This window comes from Myxine glutinosa, chromosome 4 (assembly GCF_964187855.1).
Source record: "Myxine glutinosa chromosome 4, kmMyxGlut1.1, whole genome shotgun sequence".
In the NCBI taxonomy this organism is placed as follows: Eukaryota; Metazoa; Chordata; class Myxini; order Myxiniformes; family Myxinidae; genus Myxine; species Myxine glutinosa.
The window spans coordinates 143,957,039-143,984,319 of record NC_136264.1 but is presented as its reverse complement, the minus strand read 5'-3'; positions in this window follow the sequence as shown (position 1 = coordinate 143,984,319).

The window sequence follows — 27,281 nt, the reverse complement described above, 5'->3', positions numbered from 1 at the left end:
GTGAGAGTGAAACGGAGCGTGAGTTGGTTGTGACAGGTGAGCGAGGATGTACACCTGGGATGGAAGGATGCACACCTGGAATGGTAGAGCGTGAGTGGGAATGCACGCTGGAGTTGGTAGTGAGGCACGTGGTTGGGTGTGCGAATGAGGGCACACCTGTGATTGTCACAGAGGAGGTGACCGAGGAGGGGGCGCGAAGCGGTGTATTGGTGAGGTGTGCGAGCAACGAATGTGTGCCAAAGTGTTCGGTGGTCAGGTGTGTGACCAAGGCTGTGAGTGGAATGGGTGTACCTGGGTGTGTAAGGAAAGGTACAAGGAGCATGGGCACAGCTGGATGTGTGAGCAAGGAACGGGCTGCGGGGTGTAAGCGTCCAGGTGAAGCATCGACGTTAGACGGGGTAGAGTTTAGAACGACTTATAGCCGAATCGGGCCCTCGGTGCGTGCTGGGCCTCGCTTTGAACGGCCGCGGCCGGGCTCCACTAGGCGGAGCGGGCGGCTGGATAGGAAGGGTCGCTATGGCGACCACGTTTTGTTGAGACGTGCCGGCAGGTCGAGATCGGGACATTGGATGGCTCCACGCCGAGGTGATGCGTGGGATCTCGGCCCGGGTAAGCCCCCATCCCTGCCACGAATGCGGGACGCATCCAGCCGCCAGCACAAAAGAATCCGCGTTCAGTGCTCGGCTGTACGAAGCCGGGCTGTAGATGTGAATTGGCGCACCGAGAGGATGTAATAAGTAGACGGGTGATAGTGATAATGGTAGTGATTCGATACGAAATTTGTAATAGTGGGTAGAATTGGCAGTAAATGGAAAATTTAGAATTGGTTGGAATATGGACGAGCAAAATTGATCGAGAGACCCCCGATGTGGTGGGATGGCAAATCCACCATCCTTCCCATATGGGGGCAAAGGAGCAATAGCTTATGGGGTTGATGGCAGTGAAAACTAGCCCGGGTGGGTTAGGTTATATTGATAGGGCCCTAGCGAAGATGACATTAGGTAACGTTAAGTCTAGTTAGTGACTGATACCTGTAGTGGGGACGCAGGTAGATTAGTGTGGATTATAATGACGTGGGAGCGCAATAGTTTAAAGGGACGACTGGGAAGCGCAAGTTTCAGAGGGGAGTAGTTAGCTGAGATGATGCCGTGTGTGTGAGGATTGAACAGGTGAGAATGGAACAGGTGTGATTGCACAGGTGTGCAACTGAACAGGTGTGTGGAGCAGTGTATGAGGGAGTAGTGGTGATTGCGTGTTGTGTTGACCAAATGGTCCAGGAAGAAAGGAGGGTGCAGGTGGCACCAGGTATGATTGCACAGGTGTGCAACGACAGGTGAATGGAGGACAGGTGTGTGGAATAAATGGTTGTATGGAATAAATGGTATGGAGTAGTGGAATGGATGGTCGTGGAGTGAGAATGGTGGAAATTGTGGAGTGGAGTGGATGGTGCGAAGGTGTGAATGGGGGAAGAGTGGACCCCCATCACGGATACCCGGGGCGGGTAGTGTAAGTGTTAGGTAGAGGGTACAGGTAAATTGTGGTTGGATATTGGCATCTGTGGTGCGGGTGACAGAATGGTATGTGGATGGGTGCGTTGGTGTTGTGGAAATGGCTGGGCGTGTAGCCTGTTAGTGTGTGTAGTTGGTTTGGGCACTCCACCACTGTAAGGATGTCGGCCAGGTGAGGCCGCAGGTGGGCTCTGGGAGCCGGTAGTAGTTGTGTGGATGGGGCCCGAGGATCCGGAGGACGGACCCGGGTAGCCCAGTGCCAGAGGGCACCATGGGGTGACAGAGCCAGGAGAGGGGCTGTCCCCAGGTAGTTAGGTTAGGGTGAGGAGCTAGGTAAGCTCGGGTGGCAACTACAGTGGTGGAGGTGTGCAGGTGGGTAGACCTGTTGGGAGAGGTACACGTCGCAGCCCAGAAATTGTGCTAGAGCACCGGGAGATGAATCGGGGGAGTGAGACACCAAAATTGAGGAGCACCACAGTTTGGCCAATGGGAATTGGTTATTAGAACCCATAGTGTAAGTTGGCCAATGGATTGGCAGGGAAAGACCCCGGGTAGTGTAAAGTGTGTTAAAGTCATTTAGAGGATAGTTAGGATGAAGGATCTCCTCGCACCATCTGCATCCACTCACCTGAGGTGACAGGTACTCCACACCATGCCATGTTTTGATTATTTTCTATGATGCAAATGTTTGGATTGTGAGACGCATCATGACGTGGGTGTGACATTGTGCGTAATTCCATCTCTCCCTCCTTATGAGGATTGATGATGAATTGGTGATGGCAAATTTTGAAGTAAAGGGATTGTGGAGACGAATTTGGTATAGGGGAAATATGGGGAAGACGTGACAGTAGTGACGAATGTGTAAATGTGTAGATTTTTGTACATATGGGGTAAGGGCAAGGGTAAGCTAGGTGACAGGGGGGTGACGTACGGTAGGGACGAGCTTCTCACTTCGCCCTCCGTACGCATTTCGCCTTGCATTGCCTTTTTGACGTGTACCCTTGTGACCTTACCCCTCGCTCAATTGTCTTTCTTTTGTCTCCCACATGACCTGTGCGCCATTGGGTGCCGATGGGAGCGTGCGTGAGGTGGCCATTGTGCGCCCGAGATTCCCAGAACCAGCATGCATTGCGTTGATGTACCACTTTATGGACCGCTGTTCTGCGGCCAAGTACCACTTGATGGACCCCAGGTTCTGGGGCAGGGCACCTCTGTTGGAAACCGGCCATAGTGGCCAGGGAATCTTGCTTGCGGACCTCGGTAAGGTGGCACCTATGCCAAACAGGTGGACCACCCTTAGTTGGCCCCTGAGGCCCTAAATAAAAATGGACACAAGTTGTGCTTTTTATTATGTCCAAATAGGCCGCATGAAGCCAGAAGACGTCGGGAAGAACATCGGCCCAGCAGAGAAAGAGAAGACCACCACCAGTTGTTTTGTTGTGTTTATTATGAGCCATGGTGACTGCGCACTGGATGGTGCTTTGTGGTGCTTTGTGGTGTTTGGTGCTTTTGGGTGCTTTGGTGGTATTGGTACTGGTGCATCGATGCAATGCGTGCTGTCTCCTCCCTCCCAACAGGAATTTCTTTCTCTTGTTCCCTAAAAAAAAACAAAAAAAAAACACAGGTCCTGGGTTGCGTTGTAAATAAGAAATCACGTCATTGTAAATAATGCTCCCCACCGTAAATGTATAGTGTGAGAATAATTCCGTAATTCGGTTAGCTGTGGGCTTGAGTCTGTTAGACAGGATGCAGTGCAATAGGGGGACATACTTATTTGTGTTTTAAAATTGTCACACTCAGGGTCAGGTTAATTGTAGAGGGAATTACACCTACGTGCCACACTAAGTTAAAGTTTAATAGGCCCGAGACGGACCTGAAGAAAGGGGGGTGCAGTGTAACGATTTTGAGAAGTGTGTAACGAATTTGAGAAGTGTAACGGTTTTTGAGAAGTGTAACAATTTTGGAGGAAGTGTAATGAATGTGGAAACGTTACAATGGAAACGTTACAATGTGAACGTTACAAACGTACGGTACCACCCTGTAATGTAAATAATGGTCGCAGTCAGCGTCCTAGTTAATTGCATGAAATATACACGCAGGTCACGATATATCTTTTAAATAGTGTATTTCCTTATTCCATGTAGGCTAAGTATGTGTTTTCCCACTAGATTGACTTTGCATTGTATCAAACAAAATAAGCGTAGGTCCTTCCAATTTCCCCAAAACCTCCCTTCCAATTGCCTTCCGCATTTTGGCCGGTTTTCTTCAAACCACCATTGGCCACGAGGTAAGGTTGGGGAAGAAAGGCGTGTCTCCACCTCGTCGTAAGAGGGAAGGAGTGAACCAGCCCTAACAGCCAATCAACACCGCGGTGAGTGACCCGGTAGGCGTGCCCTCGGAGTCGGCGGCTTGATTTCGCTCGAGGTGATAAAAGCGACTGCAAGGGACTGCTTTACGAGATGACTGGAGAGATGAGCTGGAGATGACCCTAGGAGAGGAGCAAAGAGGCTGCACCAAAGAGAGGCGGTGAGATGCGAAACGCTCCAAGCCAAAGAGGAGAGGTACTCGGCAAGGAAACCAGCTTTGGAGAGACGCGCTGAAAGGAGAGAGACGGCCCCACCCCAAGAAAAGGAGCAGGTGTGCCGAACCAGCGCGTGGCGTCTCCCGCAGTGGATACGCGACGGAGGGTTTCCCGCCAAAACCGCGAGGAATTGCGAACGGCGGCCTCCCGACCTTGCCTCCATCTCAAGCCTTACCTGCCTGCATTATCCCCTGTGTAAGTGTGAACGTCCTGTCCTGCTCGTTTGTCTTGGGGCTAAGTAAAAATGAATAGTGTAAGTTAAGGATTCGCTGTGTCACTGTTTCTTCCATCCTTTGCTTGTGTGCGTATAATAAATCTGTTCTTCCTCCGTATTCTTCTTCTTCTTTTTCATTCTCTTGCGATCGCTTTAGAGATTTCCCGATTGAATATCCGTGGGGCGATCTGGTCAACGTCGGGTGAAATCGGGTTTTAATCGGGGAGTAACTGTTCGGACGCGGTTAAATACACCACCGCTCGGTCAATATAACATCTAAAAGCCGCGTCTGTAACAATATATATATATATATATATATATATATATATATATATATATATATATATATATATATATATATATATATATACATACATATATATATATACATACATATATATATATATACATACAATATATATATATATATATATATATATATATATATATATATATATATATATATATATATATATATATTGTGGATATGAGAATGGTTTTTTTTTTTGTTGTTGTTGTTGTGTAAATTGTTGTAAAAGTATCGCCCTCCTTGCGCCAGTTATGTATAAAGGTCAAAGTGCGTCCCGTAATTAGTTCATAAACACCACATGTTAGCCAATCATAGACTTCCCCCCTTGTTGACAGTTATTTCCTTATTATGTGTATTAGGGTAAGGATTTGTCTTCCATGAATTTGACACTCCATTGCACTGCATTAAATAGATAGATCCCCTTTCATTCCCATTCCCAAAACTTCTACTGCCAACTGCATTTGCCGCCATTACGGCGTGGTCAGCTCGGGGAAGAAGGGCGTGCCCGCCCATCGTCATCAAGGGTGGAGTCAGAGGGCCTGTGCCCACCAATCAGGGCTGAAGCGAGCTCACCGATGGGCGTGTCCTGAAGGCCGGCGGCTTGATCGCCCGAGGCGTTATATAAGCGCGCGCGGACGCTGTTGCGACAAAGAGAGAGAGAGAGAGAGAGAGAGAGAGAGAGAGAGAGAGAGAGAAGGTTCGAGGTCAATTACAAGAGTTGCACGAGAAGTCAATTATAAGAGTTGCGCCAAAGGTCTATTACAAGAGTTGCGCCAAAGAGAGAGAGAGAGAGAGAGAAGGTTCGAGGTGAATTCCAAGAGTTGCGCAAAAGGTACCAAGACAGAGTTGCGCAAAAGGTACCAAGACAGAGTTGCGCAAAAGGGTCCAAGAAAGAGTTGCGCCAGAGACGGCAGATGCGTCCTGAGGTGAGCCAGAGAAGCAGCTTTGGCTCCGCAAGCAGCGTTGACTCCACCAGGCAGCTTCAACCCGTTACCCCGCGGGAACCAGATAGCGGTGGCATCAGTGGTCGTCGAGGTCCAGCCGACGTCCCGTGCGGGATCAAACCCGAACCATCTGCCCCCAGCTGAACCTTCCCATTCCTCCTTCCAGCATTCATTCCTGCCATTCCATCCTTCTTGTGTACGTGAGTTTGTTTTGTTTGTCTTGTCCCAGGGTTAATTAAGCTTGTATAGTTAAGCTAGTATTTTCACTGTGTCACCTGCTTTTTCCATTTTCCCTGTATATAACCTTGACTGCTCCTTTTGCTTAGTGTGTGTAAATAATAAATCCTGTTACTCTTCTGTACGTCTTCTTCTTCCTCTTTACATTCGGTCGCTTTAGAGGTTTCCAAATTGAATACCTGTGGCGCGATTTCGGCCAACGTCCAGGAATCGGGTTAGTCGGGGTAACTGTTCGGCCGCGGCGCCATCCGCTCGGCAAACAACATCTTATCCGCGGTCCGTAACAATATATATATATATATATATATATATATATATATATATATATATATATATATATATATATATATAAAAATATATATATACATATATATATATACATATATATATATGTAAAAATATATATATACATATATATATATACATATATATATATGTATATATATATATATATATATATGTATATGTATATATATATATATATATATATATATATATATATATATATATATATATATATATATATATATATATACACATATATATATATACATATATATATATATATATATATATATATATATATATATATATATATATATATATACATATATATATATATATATACATATATATATATATATACATATATATATATATGTGAAGAATCAGCTCTTCGTTTGCAAAAGAAGTCCACAATAGCCTGGAATGGCGCAGCTTTATTAAAAACCAACTTATACAGATCCGGAGGAGGCCAAGACATCTATAGCAAGAGCCAGTCTCGTGCCACGTCAAGCCTTCCTGAAAACGCATTGATTCTCATTCACTTATATACGAATACGATTATCAGAAAATCTCCGAGAGAACAAAGCGACTGGCGAGAGTCCCTCCCACCGTTATCATTCGGGGGAGTCAGCCCTTCCTTATCATTCGGACCAAATGTTTCTCTGGGCTCCGAGAAAACAGAAATGTAACTCACAAAGAGGAGAGTGTATGCTTAGCCAAACAAACCCATATATTTTATGGGTTTGTGTACATGAGTAATTCAAAGCATGTTTATACAGAGTCATGCGTTGCTGTGATTAAAACAAAATATATATGGTTAACGATAGGTTTATGTCTGCACTCTAAACATTCTACTCGCGTTACACAAAATCACGCGCATGTGGGCGTGGTTTTACGACCAGCCTCGAAAAAAGCACACGTATACAATTTGTTCAGCATGACCTCAGCGAGCCTTTTCTCATCCAAAACTAAAACGAAGCAAAAACCCTTTATTAACTTTATGAAATAGCATTTTTAGACAACATTTAAATCATAACACATTAGCAACCAACGTCTATAACTGAACTTTAGGTAATAACAAATCTACTACTTGACATTCCTTCCTCTTGTCTCGTCGAGACAAAGTATCTTAAGAGACAACGTGCCACATCGGGCTTTATTGAAAAATAATTGTGTAATGCGGGTATTGAAAAAATAATTGTGTAATGCGGGTATCTCCCAAGGGCATATCGTGCGCCCAAAGCGCCTCGCCCGTGCATTTGGCGAACGTGTCGTGCGGTGCGTGCTTGGAACCTGAGGGCTCAGAACATGAAAGTCCATTAACGTTTCGGATCCACAACGAAGGTGTCTGGTCCAGATGAGGTTCTGCTCCGCCAGAGGGCCCGTCACCTCCCCTGCGGAACTTGCTCCCCCCACCCTTTGCAGACTCAGTCCTTGCAGATCTTCGAAGTTAATCAACGATCATGCCCATGAGGTCCCTCACGTGCTGCTGTTCTGGGGAATACATAGTATTGTCAGTATCTTGTGTCTCAATTTCCTGGTCAGGGTACAGAGCGTAAAAATCCGATTCACTTGAAGCATTTGAACTTAATACATATGAAGCAAAGAGAGGAACTTCCTTTATGTCAAAGTCTCCCTTGGGCGCCTGGTCGGCTTGCGGGTCTAGGATATCCACGTCGGGTCCCTCGACCGCCAGACCCAGCGTCGCAATCAGATCCATAGTTGGGTTGAAAGGGGGCGTGCAGCTGTCCGCTTGTAATACATAAGCAGCGTTAGCCAGTACACGCAAGGGGTTTATAGCACAAGTATCACAGTCATCACATACACCGTTACAGGCAGCAGCCAGTTCCCACATGGGATCCACACAAGTATCACAGTCATTACAAAATTCAATGCAATTTTCTGGAGCGCCGGTCGCAACTGCCTTGTTGAAGGACCCGTTCAGGTCGACGGCCTCTGTGGTCAGAGCCATAGTCGTTGTCGGCGGCTTCTTCACTTTCCATCCTGTAAAATACTTTCTCATACAGAGGAGGACTAGAGATTTCATTAGTGCCCCCCAAATTACTACCCCGATTATCACAGCCAGTGCGGTCAATAACCACTTCACTATGGTGCCCGTCCATTCCTGGAACCAGTCAGTGAGCCAGCTAAATGTATAAGAATTTTCGCGCGCGATCCGATCGATCGTCAGGGCGTGGCTAGTTTCCCTTAGTCTCACTTCTGCATCACCATTGTACGCATGTGAATTACCGTGTCCAATAGTATGTCATGAGCCGTAGCGGTGTCGTTTGCCACCTTTTCTAGGGCCAAAGCCAATTTATCTATCCGGAAACTATCCATGACTGTGCCCGCTCCTGGGAAGAAGAAACCAAACACCTTTTCCCCTAGGCTCCCGTGTAGTTTAGTGGTTCCATCTTCGTTCATGACTGACCTCTTATAACGCCTGTCCAAGGACTTTGGGTCTAGCTCATCCAGTATCTCAACGTCAGGAAGAACTGAACCCAGATAACATGTGCCCCCCCCAATTATTTGGTAAATAGGGGTAAGCCTTGTCGCCGCATATAAACATTGTCCCATGGGGTGGGACCAGGTGGGTGGATAAGCACTGGAGTCCCTTTACCACCCCATTAATCCTACTAACCCCCCTAGAGAATGTTATAGCCGTTATGTTGTGGTTGCGTTTATCTTGCAGTACTATTCGTAATGTAATCCCCGAGCTCCCTTGTCCCAGCTTCCCGGGGAGAGTGTAGGCGCATTCTGATTCTCCCATACGCAAGTGGCCGGAACCCTGGAGGCAGACCCTCCCTTTCTGTGGTTTGACCCAGACGGGGGCAGGCCTCTCGGCCACATGGGCAATCATTGACGGGCGATAATTAAATTGTCGATTGCAACTCTTGCCGTTGTCAACCCCTTCTCTTTCCAGCGTGGTGACTAAACATGGGGAATCGATAGGTTGTGAGCAGAGGTCATTGAGGGACAAGGGTAGCACTATCATGTGTATTCCTGTGGTGCCTGCTTGGGGAAAGCGCATGCACGACCAGCAGTGTGTCCTATTTTGAATTGTTGCCACTTCCCTGGCCACTTTCCAATATGTGTTTTCACCCTTCTTTGGGGCCTTATTCTGGGGTTGTGGCGTGAGTATGTATTCGATGCATGGTATGTAGTTCTTTTCGCCACCGGCCGCGCCAGGGGTCCAGACGCTGCACCGGACCTGCATAGTCATGCCTTTCTCTAGGCGCGTGCGTGTTTGTAGCTTAAAATCAGGGGTTCCCCATTGGTATCCTGGTTGGGCCAAGGTCTTAATGCTAGCTTGCCCGTCTTCCCGGAACTCTCGTTGCTTTTGTAGTATCATGCCAACGCGTCCAGGCCCTGCCGACAGTGCTAGCCAATTTATGTTCACCCAATTTGTGTGCAGGGCTTTCTGTTCGAAACATGGTAGTGATACTCTTTGTCCCCATGTTACGGTGAGGTGTCGGGTTTCGTTTTCGCATCTATTGGAATCGGAGTTTCCCCTAGCTGCTGTCGCTATCAATAGTATTGTACCTATGATTAGGCCCATCCTTACTGTGGTTGCTGTGGTGTAGTGTCTGGTGCTTGTATGGCCAACTTACAGTGCGTGGCGTGGATCCACGAAGTCTTGCCCTCGCAAAAGACTGCCGTTGGTGTAGTCAGCAACACCTGGACTGGTCCCTTCCACCTTGGTTCCAAGGCGTTCTTGCAGGTGAAGTGCTCCACGAACACCTGGTCTTTTTCCTCTGGTGGAACACCTGGTCCACAAGTCTCCTGGGAGCGCCTGGTCTACAGGTCTCCAATTCATAGATTCAATTCATTCAATTCATAGTTTCATAGAACACCTTTTCTCCAATTTCCTAATCCACTTTTTTCAAGTGGATCCAATTTTATCCAATATTCAATTTTTAAATTCAATCCCATTTAATCCAGTCCAATTCAAATTAAATTCAATCCTTCTCTCAGCATCCCATTACCTGTTTCCAACATCAATAAAAATAAAATTATAAAATTAATAAAAAATCAATCATCTCAACTCTCAAATCGAATCAAAAAATAAAAATAAACGAAAATTACTTCAGCGAGAGTTTCAACTAGAATTAACACAAACAAACCACCATTAACCTCCATTAACACAAACAAACCACCATTAACCTCCATTAACCTCCCCCTATTATTTATTTATTTTCACGAATAAACAAATAATAGAAATAACCTGGTCTACTTCCAATTTCAATTCTGGTCAGTTCTGGTGTCTGGTCACACACAATGTTTTCCTCACCCACTGTGATTCGCTCAAAATAGATTCTCACTGTTATGTCTGAAATTCGTCTCATGAAAACCCATTCAAGAGTCCGGTGTGACAGACAGCCAAACACATAGACACGCCGAAGACCCCAGGGTACCCATCAAACTAGCTTGTCCCCAGATCCACAACACAGCGAAACATGTAAGTTTACTAAAATAATCACTTACTCATAACTAATACTCATACCACTAATTACTCATAATAACTCATAATTACTTATGTAATTACTCATACCAATACTTACTCAAAATAATGTAATATCCCAATCTTCACCCTTTATGCAAATCGAAGCACCCCGGACAACCCACAACCAATATCAACCACTGTAGCCGCCTTCCCCTCCAGGCAGCCACACACAGCCACATACATCTCCACCCACGTCACACAAGACAACAGCCAACGAGTGTGTCCACCACACAGAAACCTTTGGCAATGCAACAACCGAACTCCCAGACAACCAACAACAAAACCCAATCCATCTCCATGGCTCATCAAGCAGTTCCAACTTAATCCAGCTTCACATACCGATTTCCCCAAAACTCGTGAAACTTCACCCCCATTCTGGAAAAACCCTGGACTAAACCCTGACACCCTAAATAACTTCAGACTCATCTCCAATCTACCCTTTCTGTCAAAAGTTTTGGAACGTGCTGTGGCCACTCAACTCAAACATCACCACTCTGCCAATAACCTGTATGAAACATCCCAATCCGGATTCTGCTCCAGCCACAGTACTGAAACTGCTCTCCTCAAAATCACCAGCGACCTTTTCTCTCCTCTGATGCCGGCAACCTCAACATTTTCATCCTCCTCACCTCAACGCCTCCTTTGACATCATCAATCACGCCATCCTCCTCACCCTGTTTAGACCAGCTTGTGCCTATTAAACCCAAATCAGTTCACTCCCAAGCTTCACATGGACCACCTACTACTCTCAAATTATCCACTCTGGCTCCGGAATCCCAAAAGCACTCTTCTCTACAATAAACAAACTAAATAAACAAACTTTACAACGTGAACAAACTCCTCAGCGCCCTGGATACCGCCACCTGTCATTCAGAGTAGACAACAGCATCTCCTTTCTGGCTTTCAGCATCTCCTTTCTCCTTTCTGGCATCCAAATGAAATTCTGGCTTCAAATCAACTTCCTCGAACTTAACTATGATAAATCTAAATTAATCTTCGTTTGCCCACAACCACTCACCAAATTCACCCATAACTTTGCCCCCAACATCGATGGTCATTTGAACACAAATTGAACAAAATTAATCGAACAAAACACTTCCATTAACTCGACATTCTTTTCACAGCACAAAGTTCACTTGAACATCTTTTTCCTGGATACTCCCTCTTATCCAACTTTCAATAAACTGGAAAATGCTTCGCCATGGAATAGTCCACCACTCATATAAATAATCATAAGAGTTCTGCAAAACATCTCCATCTTTAAAACTTAGCCAACCAATTTTAAACCACATGTTTTCCCCCCAAAAAACAAGTCACATTCTTTGTATATTGCCAACATTGTTCATCGTTTAAGTATCATCCAGAACTAAATTTTTATAAACCATCAACTTGTAGATGCATTTATTTATATCCCATTAACCCAAGAACTCTCAATTGCTTGGTTATATTTTAGTAATGTCATATATCCATATTTCTTTTCCAAATTGTTCCTGATATACACATTAATCCCATCTGTCTTTGTTTCCAGATGAACTCAAATCAGGAAATCAACACAAATCCTTATTACCTCCAATCAACTCAAAATTAAATCAAACAATTCAAAACCAGATCGGATCAGCGATCAAAAATCACTTTTCCAATCAACAATTCATTCAAAGACCAAGCTTAAAAACACAACTCTCATCTTTTTGTGACAAGTAAGCAACCAACCTACTTCACACTAAAACAAATAACTTTTCATCACCCCTTTCTTCTCCACCGCCTCTTACACTTAAACAGATCATAATTACTCACTCATACACTATTGCCCATCACCCAGTTGCCCCAGACCCAAACACAGGTTTGAAATCCCAGTAGGTTGTTCTTCAATCCCAACCATCATGTGATCCCAACATCTCTCCATTTATTTCGTTCCTCATGGGGTTGGTGTTTTATGGCCTTTACCTCTTACCCAATCACACTGCACATTATTCCCCGTCCTTGATGGATAATTTTACATCCAGATGGGCACAGCATCCCATTTTTGGCGACCCAGCCCTAAAACAAGCCCCTGGACTCCTTGCAGGCTGGACCAAAACCCCCGGACGAAGTTGCATCCCAGTACTGACTCTGCTGCCTTCTTGCAAACTACTTCAACTCCATGAATTTTACATGTTTCGTGAACGGAACAAAGCACTCTGTAATCGTCAGATTGAAACTGCCCCAAACCCGTCCATATAAACTCCATTGTTGTCCTGTCCATCTCTCTGTGTTACATTTACATTTTGTGACTCACAGCTCCTGCCTCCATGGAACAATGACGCCTGAGCACTCAATTAGCCCTCCCAGTACCAAAGACTTACAATCAGACCGACAGACAGACAAATAACAGAGGCATGTCGCCAGCCCCAGCACAGGACATCACCTTTCCGGGCAGGCACAATATAATCCACAGCATCGAAATGCCAATTTCTATCCGGAGCCTCGCAAAGCCAAAATCCATGCATGCGTGCTCCATCATGCAACCCGATCTGTACTCGGTGCGCCCGGCGCCCCCTATAATCAGTGAGTTATAATAACCACAATATCTCTGGCACCCAACTCGTGATACCACAATTTAATCCACGTTACTTGCATCTCTTCATCCTCCCAAATGTCCTCCATTTAACGTGACTCAAATCCATCTCAAATCCCCACAGCTCGATCGAACACGTTACTGTACTCGACCCGGTTAAATTAAATTCCAAGCGTACTGTACCTGACGCTTCCGGTCGGCACCGGAAGTCTGTTTATTTCTTGAGACCCCTGAATCGGGACATCAACGACAATTACAACGACAAACAGGACTCGATATTCTCTGTTCATTAATTACGTACATGATTTTGGTTTTACCCACAATATATGTCCCGATATTCTCTCCAGATTTAGGTTCTATATCCTGTCGTTAAAGCAACACCCTGTAGACTGACTCCGCCTGTCGTTCTTCCAAGGTTAGTGAATTACCTCTGACCTTTCCCTTGCATATCTCGAACAAAGGTCAACTAAACTTTAAAAGGTCAAACTTCGAATTGGGGTAACCAGCGCTTTATTTTTCCGCAAATAATACAAGTCCGGCGTCATTCCCTGCAAGAACCACATCCAGACAGACAAATGACCCTTATTGAGGCTCTACATCGCAAAATGCTAGCTCCTACGAATCCAACAACCGTCACAATCCGTCCAGGAACTTCCGTACGTGCTCTACAATGCAGCACCTCTCTACCTGGTGCACACCTTTCGCACATCCTTCCTCGTTCGCACAACGCTTCATCAACACACCTCCTCGCGCCCACATCTTGGCACAAGCCACACCACATACCGACAGTTGAAACCTCAACCGTCCTCCTTCCTCGGATCAGCGTTCTGTTGAAACGTGACATTTCTGCTCAAATTATTGAATTTCCAATTTTAATAACTTAACCTTACCAGCATACTAAATCTGTGTCCGCATCGATCGACACAAATGCATCGATGCATCTTCCAGCCGCCACTCCGCACTGTACCTTACTGTATGAACAAGACTTCCTGTTGGAACTTGGCTCCGGAAATTAATTACTCTGTCTTGAAATCGTTTATTTTAGCCATCTTAAATAAATCCATCCATCTATCCATCTTATAAATCCATCTTAAATAAAAATCCATCTTATAAGTAACGTATTCGTCCTGTGACATTGCCTGGCATATATGTCGCAGCCGGCCACTATTCCGACATGGCTCGTCTGACATGAACGTCCGACATCCAGCAAAGTCGAAATGACCCACAATGCATTTGGGCACACATCCTCCTCTGAGAGTGGGCGAGTTATCGCCAGCACTCTGAGCAAATCTCATACAGCACACCCGTGACTCGCGGCTCGCTCGGCTCCTGTCTGAACACCCAATATCCCTCTACCCAAACTTCCACGGAGCCGCACGGCGGAAACACAGGTTTGTACCACACTTTAGTTAAACGAACATTGCCAGGATTCTCGGATAGACGTTTAATTTCACAACACACATGACAAAAATCCGATTTAAATTCAGAGATCGCCGATCGACCTGGCACAACCATCTCAACGCGACGACGCCACGCCGCCCCCCGTCTTGGCGCGCACCCTCGTGCCTCCACACGAATCCCAACACTCCCTGCACGCCGCTCTATTCGCGTTCGCGGCGGGGTTTACCTTACGTTGGGACATGCAGTCGGCTGTCATAACAAAGTGCGAAAAGCTGTCATAACAAATCTGCGACCTGACATGTAGTGAGTTGTCAGAACATTGAGCTGTCAGAACTCATCCCTAGCTCGTAAACATCGCAAAAAAACAGGATCTCCGACGCTTGACCTCTCTGATCCAAAATGCACTATATGACACCAATTCCAAAGGTGAGCTGCCTCAGCGATACATCCCACACATACAATCCACAATATCTGCCATTGAATGAACTCTTCGATTCAAGTAAAACACACATATTGATTCGAATTCTGAATTTAGCGAAAAAAAACAGCCCATCCTGCAACCATCTCCAAGAAACCCGCTTCATATCAACAGTAGGTCGACAAGGGCACTCCGAGTGCTTTCCTGACCCGATTTATATCAATTCGCTTCCCAAACAACTCCCAAACAGATGAAAATCCGGACTCAGTTCAGGACCTCGCCTGTTCTCTCGGATAGACGCTAAAATGGACATTCCCGGCCTGAATTTCCCGCACGTCGAGCAGATCACTTACAAAGCTTCACACCGAAACCCTCTGCTTTGCATATGTCATACAGACAAATACATTGGCTAGATACACACGTCAATTAACATCCCAATATACATTCATTCCTCATTCATATACTCATAGAAGTCTCCCAGACTTCGCGCGAAACTCAGATCGACTCAAATCATGCCTTTCTCCAGCCACTCCCAAACAATCTTTGCTCATTCATGTTACGTCTCTCATTCCAGGAAAAGGATTTTTGGGACGGGTTGGACGGGGGGTGGGTTGAGGTGAAAAAGGGAAGGCAGGGTGGGGTGTTGGGGTGTTGCCTAGAGCCCCGGGACTGAGCTCAGGTCTTGGGGGGGTGGGGGGTGTTGCCTAGAGCCCCGGGACTGAGCTCAGGTCTTGGGGGGTTGGGGGGTCTTGGTCTGGTATCTGGTCCAGCGGCATCAACCGCTGATTTACTTGTTTAACTGCTTACTTAATTGTCCTCTGTCCTGTAGCTACAATAACTATAGCTACAATGCTTAAAATTTCAATATTTCAAAAACCATTCCTGTCCTTCTCACCCTGTGGCCACCTGGCCCATTTCCTGTGAGCTTATTTATTTTCTCTTGTCCACCAGGTCCTGGCCTGTTTCTATCTGGACCTCTGTTGCTTTGGCCTTCTATCTAAGTTTAGCCACAGCCCTTCGTTCCCTGGCATGCAATACCATACCCCATCTTGTCTCTGGGCTGTTCCTTCCTGGAAAAATCTTGGCCACCTGGCTTCAGCCTATATGGCTGTCCGACCTCATTTTCCCCTCCTGGTGCTAACTGTAACTTTAAGCTTACTGTTAAGTCCTTCCTGGTTTATCCTTACTTGTTTATCCTGGCTTTAACAAAACCACGTCATTCTGAGGCCTAAATGAGCCTTTACTTACAATTTCTGTTCGAGTGCAGACAGCGCGGAAGACAAGGAGACTGAACCCGCGCGAGGGAGGAAGGTACGAATTTGGAATAATAGCCCTCTGATATAAAACAACTCCCACCTTTAATCAAATCAACGTGCCGGCGCCGGCCTCAGGTCAGCCTTCCTCCTGTCCCTCGGGCTCCGTTTCCCGTCCTCCGCGTCTGTTGACACCCCACTCCTGGTACCATCTGTGAAGAATCAGCTCTTCGTTTGCAAAAGAAGTCCACAATAGCCTGGAATGGCGCAGCTTTATTAAAAACCAACTTATACAGATCCGGAGGAGGCCAAGACATCTATAGCAAGAGCCAGTCTCGTGCCACGTCAAGCCTTCCTGAAAACGCATTGATTCTCATTCACTTATATACGAATACGATTATCAGAAAATCTCCGAGAGAACAAAGCGACTGGCGAGAGTCCCTCCCACCGTTATCATTCGGGGGAGTCAGCCCTTCCTTATCATTCGGACCAAATGTTTCTCTGGGCTCCGAGAAAACAGAAATGTAACTCACAAAGAGGAGAGTGTATGCTTAGCCAAACAAACCCATATATTTTATGGGTTTGTGTACATGAGTAATTCAAAGCATGTTTATACAGAGTCATGCGTTGCTGTGATTAAAACAAAATATATATGGTTAACGATAGGTTTATGTCTGCACTCTAAACATTCTACTCGCGTTACACAAAATCACGCGCATGTGGGCGTGGTTTTACGACCAGCCTCGAAAAAAGCACACGTATACAATTTGTTCAGCATGACCTCAGCGAGCCTTTTCTCATCCAAAACTAAAACGAAGCAAAAACCCTTTATTAACTTTATGAAATAGCATTTTTAGACAACATTTAAATCATAACACATTAGCAACCAACGTCTATAACTGAACTTTAGGTAATAACAAATCTACTACTTGACATATATACATATATATATATATATACATATATATATATATATATATATACATATATATATACATATATATATATATATATATATATATATATATATATACATATATATATACACATATATATATATATATATATATATATATATATATATATATATACATATATATATATATATATACATAGACACACACACACACACACACACACACACACAATGCTATGGAACGATACACCACCTCTTACTAAACAAGGCCATAGTCGAAAATTGCAAGACAAGAATAACAAAATTATCCACAGCATGGATAGACTACAAAAAGCTTTTGATAGCATCCCACATTCATGGATGATAAAATGCATGTAATTGTACAAGATCAACCTCTAAATAATCAAACTGATAGAGAAAGCAATGGAGCTTTGGAATACCATATTGATATTACAGCACTTGGAAGGAAAGATCGAAATACCAGGAGTGAAGATATGTCGAGGAATCTTCCAGGGAGACAGACTTTCACTCCTCCTGTTTTCCCTGGCCCAGGAACCACTGAGCAACCTCAAGTTATGGATACACCCTGACATCAAATAAGAGAACGTTCTAAGAGACTAAAGGTGACACATCTACTTTACATGGATTATTTAAAACTCTTTGCACCAAACGCCAAAAAATTGGTAAAACAACTCAAATTAGTAAAACCACACACACACACACACACACACACACACACACACACACACACACACACACACACACACACACACACACACACACTCGTATCCTAAACCTAACCCTAACATATATTTGCTGTGCGTAAAGTTACACTTTCAATTCAGGCATTAAAAATAACACCATTACTTATTCCTTTCCCCCTGATATTCATCATAGGATGAGGCACACATTTTGATGTTCTTTGTCTTGTCGAGTTGCATCTTTGTCATGTTCAGCTTGAACTCACTCAAGACGAAGGTGAGTCAGAGTTTAGGAGATGGAGGCTTTATTGATCACCATAGAACGCAGCATCAATCGGTATTGTACATAACCATAATCGGCAACCTCTTCTTCACCCCAATCCTGCACCCTCCCATATGCCACACCTATTTCCCAGGGGCTGTGCTTGACAGCTCCTCTTACAAACATAGTTAGAAAAAAAAAACTGAATGAGAAGGAAACTAAAAGGGAGAGAGAAAAAAATCATGGTATTACCAGGTGAAATGCAACGTAGTTCAAAATGGCGATCCATCCATATCTTGGCTCGCGAGACCACTCGGGATCAAATGTCTAGCTTGACAGAGCATCTCACCATGCAAACGGACCGAGCTTGGGATGCTAGTGACGTGATAGGCACTTGGGTAGGTGAGGATGCTGGTGGCTCTTGGTCAACATCCTGCTGTGCCTTGGCGGTGGTGGGGTCAACATCAGTGTTACATATTTATGTGAATGTATGTGAATTACCATTCAGGTCTTTGCTTATCCATACAGTGTAGTATATTAAGTTGTTGTGTAGTTGTTGTGGTTGGAGGGTCAGGAGCCCTTCTGAGGGAGTGGCCGGAAACGGAAGTGACCGGAAACGGAAGAGGAAAAGACACGAGGAAAAAGGACGGGTCTTCTTCTTCATCGCCCCGCTCCGACAAAAGGTGGAATCGACCTTGCGCTGCGTGGAAAACAGCGGCGTTCCGAAACCTGTCCGGCGAGAGGAATTCCCGGGACGTGTACCTGCCCGGTGGAGACGTCAAGTTGACGTGGGGCCGTGCATCGACCCCGCGTCTGGAATCGTTCGCGGCACCGTCCAAACAGACGCGTGCGGGTCGCACGTTGGGGCCTAACGCGCCTTGCAAGCGGCGTGGGGTTTGGCTTGCTCTACCGTACCCGCTCCGCGTGGCCACGAGGGGCTGCAGCCACGGTGCCTGGTACGATACCTGCCCGGTGGAGAAACGTCCACCCGGGGTTCGTTCAACCGTCCGAGTGCGGAGACGCCGACCAGTAGCAGTATCTTGGTCAGGAGGGGCCCAGAGACATTGTGAGGAGCAGAGACCGAAAGGGGGTGTGAGTACTCACCGGGACACACATGTATAAGATGGCCATCTTAATCATAGGGAATTGATTGTGAATTGGGAATTGGTGATTATGTATTGTTGATTGCTCGGGGAAAATCTCCGTGGTTGTGTCCTTGAAATATTGTTGATGGTTGTGTCATTGAAATTGTTTGGTATCATTACCATTGAAATATATCCTTGAACGTCAGTTGTCTCTTGGGTGAAATTCATATGGCTGGCGTGGCGAAAGCGCATATATAATACAGCTTTCTGGCGAAGTTCCTCTCACGGTCCGGGGGTCACTGAGACCAGGTATTCACCGAGGGGACCACGTAACAGAATTGGGGGCTCGTCCGGGATTTAAAATTGTATAAAATAATAAAATAATAATTTTTTATTAATTAAAAATTATTAATTAATTATTAATTGGTAATTATTTTTTTTTGAGAAATTGGGGTAAAGTCTTGGGTGAAGGTTAACAGGTGTTCACGATAGGCACCATGGCGTTTGTGGCACAGAACTTTGGGGTAACCCCGAGTGAGGCACAGTTCCGAGCGTTGCTAAAGTCGGACCTCTTGAAATTGGCCAAACATTTTAACTTGGAGGTCCGAACTAATTTGAGGAAGGCAGAGTTGCAGGCCACGGTGATACAATCTATGGTGGGATTAGGAACATGGGACGAGTTAGCCTGGGAGTGGCTACCCGAAGAACCAGAAGACGTTGAGCTCCGGAAACTGGAGTTGCAATTACGGAGCCAGGAACGGATCAAAGAAGAAGAAAGGAAAGCAGAAGAGAGGAGAGAAGAGAAACAAGCAGAGGAAAGGAGAGTGGAACGAGAACTCCAGGAAAGGTTAAAAGAAGAAGAAAGGAAAGCAGAAAAGGAAAGAGCAGAAGAAGAAAGGAAAGCAGAAAAGGAAAGAGCAGAAGAAGAAAGGAAAGCAGAAAAGGAAAGAGCAGAAGAAGAAAGGAAAGCAGAAAAGGAAAGAGCAGAAGAAGAAAGGAAAGCAGAAGAGAGGAGGGAAGAGAAACAAGCAGAGGAAAGGAGAGTGGAACGAGAACTCCAGGAAAGGTTAGAAGACAAAAAAGCAGAGGAAAGGAGAGCTGCAAGGGACCTCGAAGCAGAGGAGAGAAAAGCGGAAAGGGAATTAAAGGAACGTGACATGGAGCTTCAGCAAGAAATCAAATTCAAGGAGCTGGAGTTAATGAGAGAACGGGGAGAGGCACCACCCTTGCTGACGGGGTCGACACCTAACCAGAAAACCTGGGATGTGGGCAGACATGTGAGGCTGGTTCCACCGTTCAGTGAAAAAGAAGTCGCGAAATTTTTTCCACACTTTGAGAAAGTGGCTCGACAATTAAACTGGCCGGAGGAGGCCTGGACCATACTCGTGCAAAGTGTGCTGGTGGGGAAAGCTCAGGAAATTTATTCGGCGCTACCAATGGACCAATGTGCAGATTATGAGGTACTGAAGAAGCACATCCTCAAAGCCTATGAGTTGGTTCCGGAAGCTTACAGGCAAAAATTCAGGAATGCCAGGAAGAGGGAGAGTGAGACCCATGTGGAGTTTGCCAGAGTGAAAGAAAACATGTTTGATCGGTGGTGTGAGTCAAAAGGAGTCGGGAAAGACTTCGAAACATTGCGGGACTTGATCCTGGTGGAGGAATTCCAGCAGTGTGTCCACGAGGACATCAAAGTGTACCTGCAGGAAAAGAAGGTACCAAAGTTGTGGGACGCAGCCACCATGGCAGATGATTATGCCTTAACCCACCGAATAGGGGTCCACGAACCTAACTCCGCGCCTAGATCTCCGCAGGGGAGGTGGGGAACAGCAGGTGCGGAGAACGACCATACATGGCGGCGGCCTCGAGATGATTATGGGGACAACTATGATACCCCACCGGTTCGAAATCAGAGGGATGCGGGCCCCAGACAAACTTATAGTTCGGGGGGCCCGAGGCAGACCCCGAGTTTTTCCTCCGGGCCTACTTGCGCGTTTTGCAAGAAACCTGGACACTTGATGTCCAGTTGTTACCTCATGAAAAGGGACAACCCAGAGCGGAGTCCGACTATTACAACTCCGAATGCGATGGCTAGCGTAAGAAATCGCCATCAAAAGGGTTACCAACCATTTATTTCAGAGGGGTTTGTGTCACTGGATGGAGCCTCGACTAACCGGAGACCGGTTAGGATATTGAGGGACACAGGGGCCCATCAATCTTTAATGCTTGAAGGCATTTTGCCATGGTCCGAGGAGACGGCAACGGGGGATAGTGTTCGTTTACAGGGGATCGGGGGCGGTGTTAGTGCTCCCCTTCAGGTCATCCAGTTGGAGTCCGATTTGGTGTCAGGACCGGTCACCGTCGGTTTACAAGCCACGCTTCCTGTAGAGGGTGTATCTGTGGTTATCGGGAATGATTTGGCCGGGGGTCAAGTTTATGGTAACCTGAGGGTTGGTAAAGAGCCCAGCAGGGAAAATAACACCACACCAGCTCGGGATGGCGACAAAAGTGCCAAGTTATTTGTAGGGGGACTGAACTTCAAAACAGAGGAAGAAGTTCTGACCTCTGTCTTCAACAGATATGGGCCGCTGGTGGAAGTGCGGTTGGTAAGAGACTGGGAAACGCAACAGTCAAGAGGGTTCGGCTTTGTCACGTTTGCCAGCACAAAAGACGCCAGAGAGGCAGAGAAGAATTGGAATGGCAAGGATTTGGAGGGTCGGACCATAACAGTAGGGAAGGCATTTCGTAGGCGTCGAGAGGTCTACAGGAGAGGACAACTGGGCGGTAGTTTTGGTGGTGGCCGCAATCAATATTATTATGGAGGCTCCCTGAGTTACGGCCGCTCCCGAAGGAAGGATTGGCAAAGTAGTGGCCGAGAAGGAGACCGCTATTCATGGGACTACAGGGACCAGTGGTCCCACCCTAATTATTAGGGAAGTTCTGAGAAGTGGAAGCACTGAAGGCGGCGGAGCCGCCGAGCCAAGATTCCTACACGAATTAACCGTGAACGCCGTTCCTAAAGGCGTCCATGTAGTGAACTTTCATGCACGGACTAACCGTGAACTCCACGTTCCTCAAGGCGCCCAGGTAGAGAACTTTCCTGCACGGACTAACCGTGAACTCCGCGTTCCTAAAGGCATCCATGTAGTGAATACTCGGCTTGGCCTCCCGGAAAAAGTGCTATCGAGTTGCTTAACTTTGGATCTTTGATCAACCCCTTAACCTTCATTCCCAAGAAACTGACGGTCAAAGTCAGAGGGTCATGAGATGGAGTTTGATTTGGCAGGGACAATGTCGTTGTTGGTACTTAGTCCAGAGGGAGTAATCTGGAGGGGTTGTGGGGAAATTTTGGTTGCTTTATTTTTAAGTGATAACTGTGCCCGGGGGGAACGGATAATGTGGGGGGGGTTGAGTTATCTGGTTTGTTTCCCCAAATTGGCCGGCAAAGAAAGATTTCGCTGGGTTCAAACTTTCTTTCTTTAAGGGGGGGAGTGTTACATATTTATGTGAATGTATGTGAATTACCATTCAGGTCTTTGCTTATCCATACAGTGTAGTATATTAAGTTGTTGTGTAGTTGTTGTGGTTGGAGGGTCAGGAGCCCTTCTGAGGGAGTGGCCGGAAACGGAAGTGACCGGAAACGGAAGAGGAAAAGACACGAGGAAAAAGGACGGGTCTTCTTCTTCATCGCCCCGCTCCGACAAAAGGTGGAATCGACCTTGCGCTGCGTGGAAAACAGCGGCGTTCCGAAACCTGTCCGACGAGAGGAATTCCCGGGACGTGTACCTGCCCGGTGGAGACGTCAAGTTGACGTGGGGCCGTGCATCGACCCCGCGTCTGGAATCGTTTGCGGCACCGTCCAAACAGACGCGTGCGGGTCGCACGTTGGGGCCTAACGCGCCTTGCAAGCGGCGTGGGGTTTGGCTTGCTCTACCGTACCCGCTCCGCGTGGCCACGAGGGGCTGCAGCCACGGTGCCTGGTACGATACCTGCCCGGTGGAGAAACGTCCACCCGGGGTTCGTTCAACTGCCCGAGTGCGGAGACGCCGACCAGTAGCAGTATCTTGGTCAGGAGGGGCCCAGAGACATTGTGAGGAGCAGAGACCGAAAGGGGGTGTGAGTACTCACCGGGACACACATGTATAAGATGGCCATCTTAATCATAGGGAATTGATTGTGAATTGGGAATTGGTGATTATGTATTGTTGATTGCTCGGGGAAAATCTCCGTGGTTGTGTCCTTGAAATATTGTTGATGGTTGTGTCATTGAAATTGTTTGGTATCATTACCATTGAAATATATCCTTGAACGTCAGTTGTCTCTTGGGTGAAATTCATATGGCTGGCGTGGCGAAAGCGCATATATAATACAGCTTTCTGGCGAAGTTCCTCTCACGGTCCGGGGGTCACTGAGACCAGGTATTCACCGAGGGGACCACGTAACAATCAGTATCACAAAGAGTGTTTTGGGGAATCTCGGGGTCTGGTTGTCTTGGTCTGGTATGTCTGTGGAGCAGGTCGAATGTGGCGGCGATTCCCCATTAAGATGTTTCCTGTTTCTGTGAAGACTTCGAGCGAGTGGTGGACACGATTGCTGGTTCTCAAATGCGGGCCTGCCAAGCCTCCTTGAGAACTCCAACTTGTTGGCCATGTTGAAGCGGTACAGGATCAGGGCCGGTCCGACGGTCAAAGTATTCTTTGTGGGTTGCTCGATGATGGTCAACTGCCTCTAGGGCTGCGTCACAATTCGGTAACGACCATATAGTGAGTTGGAGGTCATGAGCAACTCTGAGGGATGATCAAGCTTGATTGACCAGTACCTATTTTTGGCAGCCAGCTTGGAGAAAACAATTGAGCCTGCAAACGTATGTGTTAGCTCTTCGAGCATAGGAGTACGGTGGTAGTACCTCTTGATGGTGCGTGTGGTTCAAGTCTTTTGGGTCCAGGCATAGTCTCAGCTTGCTGTTTGCTTTTCATATGGAGGTAAGTCTGCTGACACAGTCTGTGGGCAGGATGCCCTGTCTCAGCATTATGTCCAGTTGTGACTTTACTTCATCTATCATCTGCATGGGGCATCAACGTGGTGTGTGTATTACAAGGGGCACGCTGGGGATTCAAGTAGGACGACAACGAAACCATGGACAATATCATTTCCAGATGCTGCCACCAAGTGAGTAAGTGTAAGTTCAAGACTGCTGAGATGCACGAGCACATAATAGAACAGCTCATTGCGGGACTCAGTACTTGCAAAGGACTCCCTCACGCTGGACAAAGCCCTGAAGATAAGTTGGGCGTATGAAGCCTCTGTCACTCATGTGCAGCAGTTCGCCCAGACACAACAGACAACAATTTCGTCTACACCATTGGGTACCACCCAAAACAGTGCTGCTTATGTGGAAGACAACATCCACCCCAGCCCCAACACCAATGCACAGCATGGCGCCTCAACTTGCGAAATATGCGGGAAGCAAAACCACTGGAAGGCCATTTGCCTCTCAAGATCAAGGCAAGACCAAGGCCGGCAGACAATCCACCCACAGAGTAAAGGGCACAAATCCTTCACCCAAAAGCCAATTCACATGCTGGGGAGAGATATAGAACATGATAGGGACTGTAACACGTTGAGCTTCACCACCATCAAAATCCACAACCAGATCGTAGCTTCACCGTGCAAGATTTTCACCGACTTGGCCACTTCACTACCTGACCGAGCTGGTGTTCACTCCCTGAGGGTCAAGGTCGACATTGGGGTAGAGGGAAATACCTCGCCCCTTCAGATGTACAGAAAAATGTATCCCCAAAACAATGACTCATCTGCACTGCCCCTACACAGCTGTATTCAAGAGAAACCCCAGACAACACTAAAGGCCTACTACAATGGTGACACCCTCGCAAGCTCCATCGATCCTTTCAATTGCACTGCTGATGTTGAAATTCCTTCATAACTACTTGATGGACTCCTGACTCACCATCAGTTCCGTGGAACAGTTGTCTGAAGGTGCGGCTGAAGTAATACGCCTTGAAATTGGTGATTGCGCCATGGTCTATGGGTTGGAGGAGAGAAGTTGTATTGCCTTGTATATGCAAGAACACAATTTCAACAGGCAGGGAGTCTGGAGGCTGTTGAGGTGCTGTGGGTGGCCAGGAGCAGAGTCCAACAGAGAGAACGCTTTAGCTTCAAGATGTTTCTTATCTTTTTTTTTCTTTCTTTCTTACATATATAGTATTTGTAATCAATTTTTTGTCGAGTGTAATGTGAAACAGCGTTATAAGAGTTAACGTTATGAGAGGTAGGTCTGTATTTATCTCAAGACCGCACAGGGTAAGGTGTTCTGTGAACTAGTTTAAATCTATGACATTTAAATCATTCATCATGTGCTCCCTAATTAATTAATGTCTACAATACCTTCCCCACAAATGAAGTCAAACCAACAGGTCGATAGTCCCCAAATTCTTCTCTGGAGCCTTTCTTAAATAACGGTGCAACATTTTCTACTCTCCAATCTTCTATTAGCTGTCCTGAATCCAGTGAGTTATAAAGATATCCACTAGCATCCCACTTATCTGCTTATCCACCCCCATCAATACCCTCAGGTGCATATTGTCTGGTCCCGGAGCTTTATCTACTCTTCGCTTTCCGAGCTGTTTCTTTATTTCCTCCACTTCAACCTGTATCTTCTGTAAAAGCCCTTCCTCACCTCCTTGATAGATACTCTCAGCTATTGACAATTCTTCTGACTGTTCTTTTGTAAATCTTCTCCTCCTCTTCCCTTAATTAGAGGTGAGGTCCGATGGCACCAAACTTCTGCCCTGCCTTGACCAAGATATTCCCTCCACTTCTCTCTGTCCTCAGCCAACTCTCTCCACTTACAACCACGCCCACCTAATACTGATATCCATCCTCACACAATCTTCCCATCTCTACCTCGGTCTACCTCTTTTCCTCCAACCTTGTTCCCTCAACATATCCCCTCTCTTTGCCATCCTCTCTTCCCCCATCCACACCAAGTGTCCAGCCCATCTCAGCTGGCATTTCACCAATCTCCCCGTTAAACTCATTTACACAATAATCTCCTCTCTCATTTCATTCATTCTCCTTCTATCCACTGTTCACTCCCGCAATCCTCCTGATCCAGTTGTTCTCATAAACCTGCAGCCTCTGTTGTTGTCTCTCCGTGAGACTGTAAAGGTAGGCTGGCGTTAAACACGATATCAGAACCTTCCCTTCCAATCTCCTTCATATCTTTCTGTCTGCCAATACTCCCTCCACCCTCCTCCACACATTCAGACCCACCTGAATCCTCCTCCGCACCTCTGCCTCCGACTTACCATCCCTAGTCACTGTTCCCCTCAGCTACTCATGCAGTACCTATTTCCCTTCCCTTCTAACCTGATATTCATTTATTTTCTCTTCTGCTGACACACATCACCTCAGTCTTCTCCATTCTCATCTTCAGCCCATACTTACCAAACTTCAGCACCTAACTCCCCCAGGACTACCTGCATCTCCCACCCACTCTGCTCCACAACAGTCAGATCGTCCGCATATAATATCCTCTCCAGAATACCCCTCATGTTTACCTTCCTGCTTACCAGCTCCATCACCACGATAGACATGAGTGGGCTGAAAGCGCTTCCACACCTCAAACCAATGTTTACACTCAACGACTCTGACATTCCAGGACCAACCAAAACTCTTCCCTTCGTTCCTTTGTCCATCCATTCCACCAACCTAATTTATTCTACCTGCGCTCCCATGCATCTTGGTGTTGCCATCACCATCTCTCTTGGGACAGTGTCGTAGGCCTTCTCAAGGTCCACAAATCCAAATGCCATTTCAGCTTGCACCTCCAAACACTTCTCCACCTGCTGTCTCAGCGTGAACATCCCAGCTGTCGTTCCCCTACCCTTTCTAAACCACTGCTGATCTTCTCCAATCTCCAGCTCCACATTCTTCCTTATCCTCCCATCCAGAATCCTCTCCAGCACCTTCATGTAAATGCTAAAGCAAAATAACTGTTTAATAAGCCTGCCATCTCGCTTTCTTCAAGAACTCCCTCACACTTAACAAAGCCCTGGAGATAAGTCGGGCGTATGAAGTCTGTCACTCAC